Source organism: Balaenoptera acutorostrata, chromosome 8, assembly GCF_949987535.1.
Source record: "Balaenoptera acutorostrata chromosome 8, mBalAcu1.1, whole genome shotgun sequence".
In the NCBI taxonomy this organism is placed as follows: Eukaryota; Metazoa; Chordata; class Mammalia; order Artiodactyla; family Balaenopteridae; genus Balaenoptera; species Balaenoptera acutorostrata.
Genome location: NC_080071.1, coordinates 10,710,282 through 10,722,077, shown reverse-complemented (window position 1 = coordinate 10,722,077; position 11,796 = coordinate 10,710,282).

Here is an 11,796-nt window from a genome sequence, read left to right as displayed (position 1 = left end):
TTTGGTATCTGTCCCCAGTGGCTAAGGTTGGTTCAGTGGGTTGTGTAGGCTTCCTGGTGGAGGGAACTAGTGCCTGAGTTCTGGTGGATGAGGCTAGATCTTGTCTTTCTGGTGGGCACGTCCACGTCTGGTGGTGTATTTTGGTGTGTCTGTGGCCTTATTATGATTTTAGGCAGCCTCTCTGCTAATGGATGGGGTTGTGTTCCTGTCTAGCTAGTTGTTTGGCATAGGGTGTCCAGCACTGTAGCTTGCTGGTCGTTGGGTGAAGCTGGGTCTTGATGTTGAGATGGAGATCTCTGGGAGATTTTTGCCGTTTGGTATTACGTGGAGCTGGGAGGTCTCTTGTGGACCAGTGTTCTGAAGTTGGCTCTCCCACCTCAGAGGCACGGCCCTGATGCCTGCCTGGAGCACCAAGAGCCTTTTGTCCACACAGCTCAGAGTAAAAGGGAGAAAAAATAGAAAGAAAGAAAGAAAGAGGCTATAATATAGTGAAGTAAAATAAAGCTATTGTAAAGCAAAGCTATACAGACAAAATCTCACCCAGAAGCATATACATATACACTCACAAAAAAAAAGGAAAAGGGGAAAAATTAATATCTCCTGCTCCCAGAGTCCCCCTCCTGAACTTGGGCTGATTCGTTGTCTATTCAGGTATTCAGCAGATGCAGGCACATCAAGTTGTTTGTGGAGTTTTAATCCGCTGCTCCCGAGGCTGCTGGGAGAGATTTCCCCTTCTCTTCCCTGTTCGCACAGCTCCTGGGGTTCAGCTTTGGATTTGGACCCGCCTCTGCGTGTAGGTCGCCTGAGGGCGTCTGTTCCCCGCCCAGACAGGACGGGGTTAAAGGAGCAGCTGCTTCGGGGGCTCTGGCTCACCCAGGCCGCGGGGAGGGAGCGGTACGGAGGAGGCGGGGCGAGCCTGCGGCGGCCGAGGCCGGCGTGACGTTGCACCAGCCTGAGGCGCGCAGTGCGTTCTCCCGGGGATGTTGTCCCCGGATCCCGGGACCCTGGCAGTGGCGGGCTGCACAGGCTCCCGGGAGGGGCGGTGTGGAGAGTGACCTGTGCTCACACACAGGCTTTTTGGAGGCGGCAGCAGCAGCCCCAGCGTCTCACGCCCGTCTCTGGGGTCCGCGCTGATCGCCGCGGCTCGCGCCCTTCTCTGGAGTTCGTTTAGGCGGCGCTCTGAATCCCCTCTCCTTGCGCGCAGCGAAACTAAGAGGCAAGAAAAAGTCTCTTGCCTCTTCGGCAGCTGCAGACCTTTTCCCGGTCTCCCTCCCGGCTAGCTGTGGTGCGCCAACCCCTTCAGGCTGTGTTCACGCTGCCAGCCCCAGTCCTCTCCCTGCGATCCGACCGAAGCCGAGCCTCAGCTCCCAGCCCCGCCCGCCCCGGCGGGTGAGCAGACAAGCCTCTCGGGCTGGTGAGCGCTGCTCGGCGCCGAGCCTCTGTGCGGAAGTCTCTCCGTTTTTCCCTCTGCGCCCCTGTTGCTGTGGGATCCGCGCTGATAGCCGCGGCTCGCGCCCTTCTCTGGAGTTCGTTTAGGCGGCGCTCTGAATCCCCTCTCCTTGCCCGCCGCGAAACAAAGAGGCAAGAAAAAGTCTCTTGCCTCTTCGGCAGCTGCAGACTTTTTCCCGGACTCACTTCCGGCTAGCTGTGGTGCACTAAACCCCTCAGGCTGTGTTCACGCTGCCAGCCCCAGTCCTCTCCCTGCGATCCGACTCTGACCTGTAGTCTTGAATACGGGAATCTGAAGTAGGGGCAGTGACTATCATTGCTTGAGCCCACATTGTGGGACCTCTTTATACACAATGTAATCAGTTTTCATCACAAGAAGTCTGTGAGCCAAGTAGTACTATTTTTATTTTACAGATAAAGAAACTGAGGCTTAGAGAGAAAATCAGCATACAGCTGGTAGAGGAGGAGTCTGGATTCAAAGATACCCAGGTTGTTTTGACACCAGAGCCTCTGTTTTCCTGCTACCTCATTCTGTTTCTCATAATTCACAAACTGTATACCATGGGATCAATAGCATTATCTGCAACAACACAAGAATCTAATTTGCATTTATTTATTTGTTTGTTTATTATTTATTTACTATTATTGCCTTTGGGACACAGTAGAACCTGGCTGACTGATTAAGGAGAGTTCAAATACAGGTTTGCTTCCCAATTGCCCAGGGTGTAAATGACCAAAGGTCTGAATTCTATTTGGATACCTGGGTGCTACCTTTTCTGTAATTTGCAGCCAGAGTCTGTCCTTAGTTAGAATGTCCCTGGGATTTTATGAGCAGGGGGAAAATGCACTGGCGTGATTACAGATCAATAGCTCTTCCACAAGACACAGATGTAGAGCAAGCAATAGTTCAGAGATTAGAAACTGCAATCCAGGCATGAAGGCACCTTGGAAAAACACATTTTATCCCACCCCCCTTTGGGATCATTAGGTGTCACTGAAGCCAATAAGTTAAAACTTAATATGTGAAGCTTAATGGGCGAAGCAGCATATTAACAGAGGAAAATGAGAGGCATTTCTTGACCTGGTAATTTGGAAGGAGAGTAGGTGAAGTGTGTAAATTAGAGAAAATTCAAAGGTGAGTCATTTTGGAAATGTATAGTGGGCATATATCACACTAACTGCAGCTCAGAATTGTGGATCTCATCCCTGAAATCCATTAGAGTGGGGTTTCCCAGCATTTTTACCATTTTAATTACTTGCATGGCTGTTTGCTTGATTTTGTCACATGTGGCCTATGTTTATTTAAAACTTCAAATGAATTAAAATGATTCTTTCTCTGAAGTTTTTATGATGTTCCCTTGAGGTAATTAGAGGTACTTTGTGGTGGGAGGCATCCCAAGGCTGGGAATTATGGTATTATGGAAATGAAACCCACGTGCTACCTCCTTCCCTTTTTAACTTAGAAGGAACAGCTGGATCTAGTGTTTAAAGAGCTGAGGTTAACAAGAAAGTAAGCTCAGTGATCCAAAGGACCGGTCTGAAGAGAGGTGGGAAGACCTTTGGGTTCCTTGCCCAAATCTAAATAGGAATTAGTGTAATTGCAGGAAAGGAAAACACTATGTCATCCCATTCTCTCAGGAATTTAATCCCTGCCAAGTCTTAGGATGCTATGTCTAGGAGCTCATTCATTCCACAAATATTTGTTAAGGGCCTATTATGTGCCTGGCTCTGAGGTACAATCAGCAGTAAATCAAGCAGAGTCCCTGTCCTCAAGAAACTGACATTCATTTGGGATAGACTGACAGACAACACATAGAGTATTATGTCAGCTGATACCAAGTGATATTAAAAAGAAAGAGAGAGAGGGAGAGAGAGAGGAGCAGGATGAAGGAGAGAAGTGCTTTTTTATACAGAGTGATTAGGGAAGGACTCTCTGTGATGGCGCTGTTTGAATAAAGGAGGGGTTTGTACAAAAATTCAATGGAGTAAAAAGTAACAAGTACAATGTACTTGTGAACCTAGGTCACAGGAGAGCTAAGAGAGACAGTTCACTAGAATTCCATTTGAACTCCAGCAGTGCCCTTGGCTATACTATTAAATGGATATTTAGAAAAGACCCTTGAGCCCTCATAGGGTCTCACTGCCAGAAAGCTACCATACCTTGGTCTTGAATCTCTGCAGAGCTCTATAGGCTTGCTAATAATATGAATCTGTGATGGTAAGGACCACTGAACAATCCCAGTTTGGACGCTGATTTAGTTTATCATTGCACCTAGTCCCAATGACAACAGCAACAAGCCAGGCAATTATCCAACTCTAGGGAAAAACAAATCAAGATGCTCAGACCACCCAATGCATTGAAGTTATTCTTTTTGACAGGTTGTCATAAGTGTGTTAAATAAAATTTCTCATCTACACATCTGAAGGTGAGAAGTAACATGGCATAGAAGCTTCAGCAAGAATAGAATTGGTTATTTGGGGGAAGTTTTAAGATGAAAGTCACTTGCTTACTTAAGCCATTATCCACCTGCCTTCTTATGCCTGAATCTTCTCTAGTATATTTCAGGTTTTTGCCATGGTTAGGATTTTTTTTTTTTTTTTTTTTTTGTCTGTGAGAAAAAGAACCCATTCAAACAATCTTAAGAAAAACCGGAGAAATTAGGAAGAGATAAGGCAATAGCATCGAACCCAAGGGAAGGAAGTCAGTTGGGGCTCGTCAGATACTAGAACCCCAAGTAGGCAATCATAAAGAATGGAAGTGACTTTCTCCCGCTCTCTGGAATCTTGTGGTCCCTTGTCTTTGCTTCTTTCTGCCCATCTGCTTCATTTGTGTGTGTGTGTGTGTGTGTCTCTCTCTCTCTCTCTGAAGAATGGCTTTCTAGGTTTCTCTGAGCACATGGCTGCTCCAGATTCTATCTTTACATTACTTCCTTGTTCATTCTTAAAAAAAAAAAAAAGACTCACTAGGAACTAGTCTTATCCAATAAATAAATACGTGTAAAAAGCAAGTTACAAATAAATATACACAGTGCAATCTTGTTCTATAAACAGTTTTAGTATGTGTATGTATGCTTAGAAAAAAAAAAATGGGACAGAAATGAACTAAAGTGTTTTTAATGGTTATCTCCAAGTGATAGGATTATGGGTGATTTAACTTTTTTCTTTGAGCATGTCTGTACTTTTCCATCAGTACCATATCTATTTTTGTAAAAGTAAAAAAAAAAAAATTAAAGTGAAATACATGTAGTGACTCCAATTAGCCTAGGACTAAACCTGACAAAAGAGCAGGCGTGTGCCAGATCTAGGGTTAAGGGAACAAAGGCTTATGGAAGGTGGTGGCCAATTGCATTGGGGAAGGTAGCAGGAAAAAATTCACACACACAGAGGGGCTGGCTCTTTATTTCTACATTTATTTGTTTTCAAGAAAAAATCCTCAGTTTTCAGTACCATCATGGGAAGAGAATTTGCAAATAATGATGCCATGCTCCTCAGATCTCTGGATTTTCTCTCTTTTTCCTTCTTGCTTTACTTGTGCAACTAAATGTTATCTAAGAGTCAGTCAGTCACGGCATCCTATGTTGTAGAACCCACTGCTCAGTGACAATCAGATGATAAAGCTGAGGGTAAGGACTTACAGTAGGGAGCCTATATCCTACATGACCAAATCTAAATGGCCCAAAGAAAGACACTTGTTGTTATCAAGCATACAGTAGCCAAATGCAGCTTCCCTTGTTCATTCAGTTCAGTGTCTACAGATCTACAGTTCTGTGCCCTGACTGGCCCTTACCACCATCATCTTTACTGCTAGGTATGGCAATTGGCTCTGGTTCATCTCTGGATAGGTTTTCAGAGATTAGGAAGCAGAGTAGGAGAAGACCTAGCTTGGGGCACAGTTTAAATAGGACCTTGGACCAGCAATCAGGGCAGCAGATGAGACCAACCAAAACACCAGAGGATCCAAAGTGAGCCACAATGGAGAGTGTGGCAAGGTTGGTTAAGGTCTAGAGGCTAGTACAATAAGGGGTGCACTAAGTGGGCAAAGGAGGATGAGGGCAAGGGATGAGGGAACTGTTAAAGTTTAGCCAAGGGTTTAGAAAGAGCCAAGACAGCTTCCCATGAAGCCAATCTGTCAACAATCATTTATCAATCAGTATTCAGCTATTCACTATCTATTACCTACCAACCCTGAGCTGGGTGTGTGTCCTATGGGAGGGTGTGTGTGGGATAAATGAGTCGTGTAAATGTTTGTGAGCCAAAGAAGAAACATTGCTTGCAAAGGCCTGCTTCCATTGGAGAGCTGAACTGAGTTCCCAGTTAATCCACAAAAACCACAGCAAGGACCCATGAGAGATTTAATATTGACAATTGTTACATCTTGGTCAAGCAATCTCCTGGAACTCCATATACACACTCCTGCATGAATATGGATGCAGTTCAGAATATCTGGTGTTCATATTAGCAATGAGAGGGAGATGTGTCCCTCTATAGAGAAAAAGCAGAAAACAACTTTAAGTGAATTAGATATTAGGGAGAATTTCCTCCCCCAAAGTTTGAGGAGTCAGGGATGGGACACTAAGAAAGGAACTGTTAGATCCTTATTCCCTGCAAATTTCAAAGTTTTCTTTCCAGCTTAAATTCTGCTTGGCCTGGAGGCAGGGTAGGACTGAGATGGCCTCTCTGATGGTCTTCCAGTTCCAAGTTTAGTTCTGTGTTTATGGCTTAGAAAACCCAACACCTTAACTGCTCAGATATCCTAGACACTGAATATTTTTCACAGATTTGGTAGCAGAAACACCCTACCTCTTTGTTTAGCCACTTGAAAAGGAGGATTAAAGGGGAAAAAAAATCAGAGAGTTACTACGAATAGATGGAATGAGGCTTGTTTTGTAAAGCAGTGCCTCTAAATTGTGCCTGTATTCCTCATGGAAACTAAAGACAAAGCCAAGTTCGCTTTGTGCAAATTCAGCAGCACTGAGACCCCTTGGCAGAATGCCACATCACCCCTTGCTTGGGCAATGTTTGTGCAAAATCTTACTTGGTGAGCCCTTGCTTTCCTCCAAGGAACAAACAGGGTGGAAATTCCTGATCTACTGCGTTATCACCAGTAATCTGACCTGCAGGCTTGTACCTGAATACTGAAACCTTGGGTTCACTGCTCAAATATAATACTTGGGAAAAGAAGAAAAGGAGTAAAGAGACTCTTCTTAACCTTTGCAAATGTCACACACTATTTATATAACATTTACCACTTTTATTTTCTACAGCCCAGGATTTTGTGAGGAGAAACAACAGGCCCTTTAAGCTAAGCTGCATTCCTACAGGTTTTAAAATGCAGCCTTTCCTCTCAGAAGGCTAAGCTTATTGTATGGACATCATACTTCAGGGGCTGATTGCCTCATAAACAATTTGAATTCTATTTCTTGGATAATTCCTGAAACTGGTCTTCTAATAGCTTCAGAAGAGAAAAAATTTCCCAGCTCTAAATAAATTACCAGCCCTAAAAGAAAAGTTGCTATCTGTTGGATGGAAGTTTTGGAATTCTTTCACTGTGTCATAATAAATACAACAAGTTTTCATTTTCTAATCTAATCTTATTTAAAAAAATTGCACTTTTACAAAGACTGGACTCAAATTTCTACTGTCTTGCTTGTGTAACCACTAAGGAGCCTGAACTTGGCTGAACGAGTTGCTATGTGAGGACTGGTATTTTACAAATTCTAGAAAGGTGGAAGCCACAGAGTCTCATTTTGACAACCTTACCAACTGTAGGTAGATAAGAAAAGCAGACACAAGTTAATGCCACCCAGGGATAGAGAAAACATGAACGTCCAGGAAATATGATCAACAAGTATATAGATCTAAGGCCTCACTGAAGGCATTTGCTTCAACTAAAATGTAGGTTTCATATATTTGATCCTTTAATAAAAGTAGACATTTTAGACTGAGAGCTTCTGAATAGCTGAAGTGTTGCGGTGTTTTAGAACTAAGACACTGTACCTTGTCTTAAAATGGCTGCCATCACTATAGTCAGAGGTTGTCAGCTGGCTGTGCTCAGGCCGCCTTGGACTCAAAAGTTGTATTCTGTTTGGCTCTCAATGTGTTTAGAAATAATTAGTTGTAAGATCTTAAAATGAGGGTGTTTCAAATAAAAAAAGTACAGATTTATGACTCTCTTGAAAAATGATAGGTTCTAAAAGGACTGGCCACATTCCCACTTTCTTGACTGGGTGGGATTGGGGCGAGGTTGCCCCTTCTCTGGGGCACATGCTTTCCAGTTTGGCACAGGTTGGCTGAGGCCCACTTTGCTCTATATGTTGCCTCCTTGACCCCTGCAGATCTTTGGTTTCGACCGAAAACCGGAGCCTGAATGCTTCACACTAGCTCAGAGGTGACAGTCTGTGTCAGGAATGCCAACTGGTACCACTGGAGACGATTGTGTGCCTCTTTCTTCTACACCCTGGTGAAGACATTTCTTTTCTTCTTCTTCTTCTTACAGAGGTATTATGCCATAGATGAAGGAGCCCTGGATTGAGGGCCGGGGACTCGGCTCTAGTGATAATTTCTTTTACTTAATTGAGTGAATTCACGAGAGCCTCTTAATCCTTCAGAGTCTCATTTTCTTTTTTTTTTTTTAATTATTTTATTTATTTATTTATTTATTTATGGCTGTGTTGGGTCTTCGTTTCTGTGCGAGGGCTTCCTCTAGTTGCGGCAAGTGGGGGCCACTCTTCATCACGGTGCGCGGGCCTCTCACTGTCGCGGCCTCTCTTGTTGCGGAGCACAGGCTCCAGACGCGCAGGCTCAGTAGTTGTGGCTCACGGGCCTAGTCGCTCCGCGGCATGTGGGATCTTCCCAGACCAGGGCTCGAACCCATGTCCCCTGCATTGGCAGGCAGATTCTCAACCACTGTGCCACCAGGGAAGCCCCCTGGAGTCTCATTTTCTTTATGTGTAAAATGAGGGGTTCGGGGTTCATTGATTCATCGCCTTTTAAAACACATCTATTCTGTTGCACAGATTTAAAGATGCACCAAAGGACTCAATTATAAAAAAACACAAACTGATGTTGTGTGACATGCTCTGTGTCTGTGTCTAACATCTTCTTAAAAAAGGGTGAACTTGAATGCCTTTCTCCAGTTTCCATTGTCTCCACCGCTCCTAGCCAAGCAGGCTCTCCGTTACCTACCTGGTCTGGCAGTCACTGAGTTAAAGAATGGCCCCTGATCTCTAGGTCCCTTTCCTGCTAGGATGTCCTGTGGTTTATTTCTCTTCCAACACTCACATCTTCTTCCACCTTGCCTCCTTCTTTATTCTCTTCCCGTCTCCATCTCCCCCAGCCGAAGGCTTGCTGGCGATTTAGCTTTTAAAATCTGCCATACTTTCTGGAGAGAGAATTCCTTTGGCTTTGTCCCTTTGTTGCTTTTCATTCTCACCTTGACAATAAGGACATGATTCTCAGTTTTACTCTCAGCTTGGTTTACTGTTAACCGAAGTTTCCCCCGTTTCTTTGCAGCAGCTGTTCTCATACTGCTAACCGGTTTTTAAAAGGCTTGAATTTGGAAATACGGTCGCTGTGTGCCTCTTCAGAGATTCATCCATAACTGTCAGAGTCTTTTCATTCCCTGTCTTTTGTATAGGTTTCTTTTATAAGCAGAGTAATTTGCATTTGTCTTTAATTCTTAATTTGTCTTTGCATTTGCTGTGGATGTAACATGCACATTTGCATGTTCTTTTCACTTCCATTCTCTTGGGCTGGGGCTGTCTGAGGTGTAAACCATAGAGAGATTCAGGAGCATGTTTGCTGAACAGTAAACTTGGCTCTTCTGGTTTCATCTTATCCCTCCCTCCGCTTACCTGAGTTGTCTTATTATATTTAGATGCTCTAAACTGTGATCAAACATAGCCTATGTTTTCCATTCCTCTGGCTGCTTAATCCCATTAACCGAATATTAGACCTTCAAATAGTAGTTGCACTCACTTATCAGGAGAAGAAACCCTGTATAAGAGGATACTCTTAGATTCTGGAACATAGAATCCTTGGGATTTAATTCTGTCCCTACCATTAACCAGTTGGGTGCCTATCATGTACCTTTCTGGTCCTCAGTTTGTCTGTAAAAGGGGACCAATAGCAATGTTTCTATTTCACAGAATTCTTCTGAGGTGCAAAGGGTAGGATGGGTGTGGAACCCTTTAAGGAGTATCATATTCTGGACCATTATGAAATACGGTGCCCGGAGGACCCCAGGCAGTACTGCCTCTGAGCACTCTGTTCAGCTTCTGTTTGCTTAATGATAGAGCTTCGGTTCCATGGAGTTTCACCAACAATGACCACTGGGTTTCAAATCATATCACAGCTTCCCAGTGAGGGGAAAAGGACCAGGTTAAAATCTACCCACAGGCTCATGCTAGGGGCTTCTCTATTGGTGTGAAATAACATTTAAACAGAAGGTTAATGCCTTACACTAAACCTGGAGACCTGGTGCCTACAAAAAGCATTAGTTCTAATTACTCTTTGTAGAAAGGCAGACTAGAAGTGGCCCTATATATTCCAACATTCAATTAAAGGGCTGTTTTTGAGAAGTAGATTTTTTTTTTCTGCAGTGTAGAATACTGAGAGAATTGTTAGTTGCTTCCATAGCCCACTCTGTAGCAATATGTAATTTTTTTGCCTCTTGGAGAGGAGAATTTCTAGTCAGTGTGAACCAATTGTAGGGTGTAAAGAAGTAGTTTTAAACAACGTCCAGTAATCCCTCCTCACTGCTTTTCTTCATCAGAGCTTAATCACCAGAAGGCCCTTGGAGGCAGTGGAGGGGTATCTAGATTTCCTATAAAATCTACAAGGTCCTTGAGAATGGATCATCTCCTCAAACCATGAACCTCTTTCCTCCCTGGCACTCCTACTGCCCTGGAATTAGGCCTTTCTCTGTTTGAACTAGGCCCTGAGACATATGGAGTTAATAGATTTATCTGAATCAGAGGTTCAGATAGTTTAGATAGTGGGGCAGTTTATTCCTTGGCTAAGAATCCATTCTCCCTCAATTCTTCTTGTCACCCCTTTACTACTCCCAGAACCCTTGTTTCTGGGGTTTTAGGAAGAGAGAAGATCTCAGATTACTTTTCAGAGATCTCTGCTCCAGATGGTTCAAGTGTGGATAAGAAGGACTCTGATGGGAATCTAAGCCCATTGCTCCTGAGACACACCCCAAAATTTGGAGGCTATAGAGAGAAGGGAAAAAAAAAAAACCCTCATGCTAATAAGTCAAAAAAGGTACAGATATCACATGCCAGGAAAAAAGAAACCAAAAGTAAAACAGTAGTGTTGGATAAATTGAAGAAAACATTGTTTTTCTTGAAAGTTTAGAATGAAAGTTTGGGTTTAGAGAGTTATATTTTATTTTATAACTTATGAGCAACATTTCATTGAAGTAGGAAGGTTCTTCACTGCAAATCTTCATAGTTGCAAAAGACACTGCCGTTTTCTTGGAGCTTAATAGAACTTTTTGTCACTATTAACACTTAACTATAAATCAGAGTTTAGGAAGTGGATTTATTGTCCTATTAACCCTTGTCTGGGTAGACGAAATGCAAACTTCATTTCAACTGATTTCTTTGGAAGGAGCTTCCCAATTTCTGTGGTTGGGAGGACAGGCCATTCGTTCTTTAAAACTTGATGGGCTTCAACAGGGCAACTATAAATTCTCTTCTGACCTAATCTCTCACCTAGGGAAGGGTTATTTTCTTTCCAGATTGCTGACTGACTTCCTTCCTGTAGTGCTGGAAAGCCTTGTTCAAAGATCTCAAAGCCTGGCTGCATCTCTTTCCTAATGAAGCACCCTTAGCTTGAAGCTGGGGGAGAAGGTCCATCTGGCTTCTGCCATATGTGTGTATGCTGTCACACCAGTAAACACGGCAGAGTTTGCCGACAGTGCGGAGTTTCAGTTAGTCAGTCATAAATTAGAGATGAGATATGCTGTGTTCCTGCTGCTGCGAGCTTTCACACTCCAGAAAGGAATCTCTACTTACCTATCCTAAAGAAGAAGAAAATGTGGTTCAAGGAACCATCTGAGGGGATGCCACACCAAGTCAAATGCACATATACTATATATTTAGAGACAGGAAGAATGTGCACAGGATTAAGAAACCAAAATCATTTCCTAAGCACCTGATTTGTATCTGTTTGATTATTCAGTTGGTGCATTGGCTCTTTTGTTTCAAAGTGTATACACGTAGCCAATTATGTTCTTTTCCACTTCGGGTGGGTGCTGGGGAACAACTCCTGGAAAAGTCTTAAAAACATTCCTACACTGGGTGAACATATGTGTAGTTTCCCCTCAAATGTGCTTTATTC